The sequence below is a fragment of the Salmo salar genome, chromosome 29 (assembly GCF_965601325.2).
Source record: "Salmo salar chromosome 29, fSalSal1, whole genome shotgun sequence".
Classification (NCBI taxonomy): domain Eukaryota; kingdom Metazoa; phylum Chordata; class Actinopteri; order Salmoniformes; family Salmonidae; genus Salmo; species Salmo salar.
This window is the reverse complement of record NC_138319.1, coordinates 28,570,001-28,575,000: the sequence shown is the minus strand read 5'-3', so window position 1 is coordinate 28,575,000 and position 5,000 is coordinate 28,570,001. Positions and strand designations below refer to the sequence as shown.

The following is a 5,000-nucleotide window of genomic DNA, read 5'->3' as shown; positions in this document are numbered from 1 at the left end:
TGGCCCATCACAACACAGCTCTACTAGACCAGGCCCATCACAACACAGCTCTACTAGACCTGGCCCATCACAACACAGCTCTACTAGACCTGACCCATCACAACACAGCTCTGATCACTACTCCAGGGTGGGACAGAACACTGTCCTTCAGAGAAGTACACCACATGATGCAGTCCACACCATGTATCATTCAGATCATCAGCCTACATATGCTGAGGTAACCTCTGGCAAAAGACACCTAGAACAATCAGAGATAGGAGAGGTGCGCCAACTACTGCAACTAATATGTAGACTACTGAGCTAGACAGACTCTTTAATTCACACACACACACACACACACACACACACACACACACACACACACACACACACACACACACACACACACACACACACACACACACACACACAGAGACAGGGTTGCAGATTGCATTGTACTTATTTTTCATGCAATCTTATTCCATTCTTATTCATTTGTTTACAACTATTCTTAATTTTATTGGCACCGGTATTATAGTAATGTATGTATGTATGTATGTATGTATGTATGTATGTATGTATGTATGTATGTATGTATGTATGTATGTATGTATGTATGTATGTATGTATGTATGTATGTTATTATAATATTTTTTTCAATGTACTTTACTCAAACCAGTGAATATCACTTATTATACATGAGATCATTAACTATCAGCTCTTGGAATATCCAGGGCCTATACTCTTCACATTTTGGTTATAAAACAACAAATCCAGAATTGATTAAAAACATCAAGGGACAGGACATCATAATCCTACTGGAAACATGGTGTCGTGGAGACATAGATACTCAGTGTCCCTCAGGCTATAGAGAAAGTTTACTACCATCAATCAAACATAAAAATGTTAAACGGGGCCGAGACTCAGGTGGAATCATCATTTGGCATAAGCAGGACTTAGCACTGAATGAAATGAAAAAAGGTACCAGTCACATTTGGCTAAAACTTAACAAAGGTACAATCTACTGTGACAATGATGTATACATATGTGCAGCTTATGCTCCTCCTTCAGATTCACCATATTATGAGGATCAGTTTTTCCACAATCTCCACACAGAAATCATTACATTTCAGGCAGAGGGTAAAGTGCTTCTTTGTGGAGATTTCAATGCAAGAACAGGTTCTGAGGATGACTACACTGATGAGGGAGGTAACCACCACATATGTGGACACCCCTCCTTGTACAGTAGCCCTATTATAAATAATAGAAACAGTCCTGACCAAATACTGAACAAAAATGGGAAGGAGTTAGTGCATCTCTGTCAAGCCTTAGGCCTATACATGCTTAATGGTAGAGTCAGAGGGGACTCTTTAGGTCGGTTTACTTACTGCTCAGCTCTTGGGACAAGTGTAGTCGATTATGCCATCACTGACATCAACCCCTCCTCCATTAGTGCATTCACTGTCAGACCACAGACACCATTGTCAGATCACAGTCAGATCAACGTGTTTCTGAAGAAATTAACCGGCAATACTCATTCAAAAAAACAGCCCAATAAACTCTACAACATAAACCCATCGTACAGCTGGGCGCCAAACAGTGCAGAGAGATTCATTAAAACGTTGAACTCAAATGAAATTATGAACTCTATACAGTTTTTCAATAACTCACAATACCAAAACAATAAAGATGGTGTCAATTCGGCTACTCAAAACATCAACTGCATATTCCAAAAAGCAGCATCGAAAGCAAATTTGAGAAAACCAAAGAAATGCAATCTCAGAAACAAAAAACAAAATGTTTCTGATAAATGGTTTGATAATGAATGTAAAACAATCAGAAAACACCTAAGACAAATGTCAAATGAAAAACATAAGCAGCAAAACAACCCAGAGCTACGATATGAATATTTTGAAACTCTGAAACAGTATAAACAAACACTGAAACGCAAGAAATTGAATTATACCAACAAGACACTTGATGAAATTGAAAACGCAATTGACCAAAATCAGTTCTGGGACATGTGGAACAATTTAAGCACAACAAAGCCACAGGAATTAGCCAGACAAGATGTAGGAATTTGGAGAACGTATTTTGATAATCTATACAAAAACATCCCACAAAAAGACTTACAACAGAACCAATTAGAAATTAAAGAAAAATTGAACATCCTTGAATCAGTCATTAAAAACAACCAAAATCCATTAGATTACCCAATAACCCAACAAGAACTAAATGAAAAGCTCAAATCTATTAAATCAAAGAAGGCTTGTGGTCTAGACAACATCAGAAATGAAATGCTGAAAAACAGCACACCTGAGTTGCAAAATGCTGTGCTTAAATTGTTCAACATGGTTTTAACTTCTGGCTGCTTCCCTGATGTCTGGAACCAGGGGCTCATCTCCCCTATTGACAAAAGTGGAGACAAATCAGACCCCAATAATTACAGGGGAATTTGTGTAAACAGTAACTTGGGAGAGGTTTTCTGTAGCATTTTGAATTCAAGAATTCAAACCTTTCTTCAAGAAAAAAATGTAATAAGTAAATGTCAAATTGGCTTTCTCCCTAACCATCGCACTACTGACCATATATACACCTTACACACACTAATTAATAAACACGTCCATCAAAAAAAGAGGGCAAAATCTTTGCTTGCTTTATTGACTTTAAAAAAGCATTTGATTCTATTTGGCATGAAGGGCTATTCTACAAAATTCTCCAAAGTGGGCTTGGTGGTAAGGTGTATGACTTAATAAAATGTATGTACACAGAAAATAAATGTGCACTAAAAATCAAAAACCAAAGAACAGAATTATTTTCACAATGTCGAGGTGTGAGACAAGGCTACAGTTTGAGTCCAAACCTTTTCAACATTTATATCAATGAATTAGCAGACATGTTGGACCATTCTCCAGCCCCAGGACTCACACTATTTGACACAGAGGTGAAATACCTGCTATATGCTGATGACTTGGTACTTCTATCACCAACCAAAGAAGGTCTTCAACAGAACATTAATATTCTAGAGCAATATTGCCATAATTGGGCCCTGGCAGTAAATGTCCAAAAAACGAAAATCATGATTATCCAAAAGAAAACCAGATGTCAGAAACACAAATATAAATTCACCCTGAACAACACCATCATTGAACACACTAAAAATTACACCTACCTTGGTCTGACCATATCTGCATCGGGAAACTTTAATATGGCAGTGAATGCACTCAAAGAAAAAGCCCGCAGAACATTGTATGCAATAAAAATGAAATTATTCAAAATCAACATCCCAATTAGAATTTGGACCAAAATATTTGACAGTGTAATCCTACCAATAGCTCTTTACGGAAGTGAGGTTTGGGGGCCACTCAATAAACTGGACTTTAAAATGTGGGACAAACATCCAATTGAAGCCCTACATGCAGAATTCTGTCGGAAAATCCTACAAGTCCAGAGAAATACACCAACTAATGCATGTAGGGCAGAATTGGGCCGCTTTCCAGTAATAATGAAAATACAGAAAAGATCATAAAATTTTTGGCTACATCTAAATTCAAGTCCAAATTCAAGTCTGCAATTTAAAGCACTCCAAACCCAAGAGCTGAGCCCAGAAACGAGCCCTCTCAGTCAGCTGGTGTTGGACCTCACCAACCAAGCTGACACCAGCACTGCTTCAAAAGAAAGAATTCAAATAAACAAAATCATGAACCAATCAAAGGACTCATATTTACAACATTGGAAAAACGAAACAAAATCCCAAAGCTGACTAAATTGCTACCTGACCCTAAACAGAGAATATGAATTGGCTGATTATCTCTACTCTGTCAGAGATACAAAGCAGAGACAGATCCTTACCAAGTACAGGCTGAGTGACCACCGATTGGCAATAGAAACCGGCAGACATAAAAAGACATGGCTACCCAAAGAGGAGCGTGTATGTGGTCACTGCACGACAGGGGAGGTAGAGACAGAGATGCACTTTCTCCTTTACTGTGATAAATATTCCTCACAAAGAGATTCCTTATTCACAGAAATGACTACATTTATTCCAAATTTGAACTTATTAAACCCAGAGGAAAAACTAAAAATACTCATGGGCGAAGGAGCAATGGCTCCTCTTGCAGCCAAATATGTATTTGCCTGCCATAGCCTGAGGGACACTAATAATAACATCTGCATATTAAGCAGTAACTTACTTATTATTACTATTATTGTTATTACTGTTATTGTTATTTCTATTATTATTGTTGTTTATCATTCCAAATAGTAGTGGTATGGGTAGTAATGGTAATGATAACAGTTTAGTGATGGTGGTGGTAGTGGTAGTGGTAATGATGATAGTAGTTGTAGTACTGATGTAATGGTGAAGATGACCGTTATTTAGTTATAAGTTAGTTATAGATTCATTTTCCATATTTAGATTTTTATACTTATTGCATTCTACTATTTTACTATTATTTTACTACTATTTTATTGTTATTATTTTTAATTTTGTATTATTATTTACTGCCATTTTATATTATTATTTGTTATTGTTTATAATTGTATTACAATGTATATTGTATACATTGTTGCTTTGGCAATATTAACACAATGTTTTTCATGCCAATAAAGCAGCTTGAATTTGAATTTGAATTTGATAGAGAGACAGGGAGAGAGAGAGACAGAGAGAAAGAGAGGGAGAGAGAGAGAGAGAGAGAGAGAAAGAGAGGGAGAGAGAGAGGGGACAGAGAGACAGAGAGACAGAGAGAAAGAGAGAGGGAGAGAGAGAGAGGGGACAGAGAGACAGAGAGAGACAGAGAGAGGGAGAGGGAGAGAGAGACAGAGAGAGGGAGAGGGAGAGAGAGACAGAGAGAGGGAGAGGGAGAGAGAGACAGAGAGAGGGAGAGGGAGAGAGAGACAGAGAGAGGGAGAGGGAGAGAGAGACAGAGAGAGGGAGAGGGAGAGAGAGACAGAGAGAAAGAGAGAGGGAGAGAGAGACAGAGAGAAAGAGAGAGGGAGAGAGAGACAGAGAGAAAGAGAGA

The 5,000-nt window shown here is 37.9% G+C and overlaps 1 protein-coding gene across 1 annotated transcript in view; it reads right to left on the bottom strand.

The window, feature by feature from the left end:
* Window positions 1–5,000, bottom strand: part of LOC106590479 (ribosomal protein S6 kinase alpha-3) — a 57,126-nt gene that overhangs the window by 11,320 nt on the left and 40,806 nt on the right. The gene's annotated exons all lie outside the window — the stretch shown is intronic.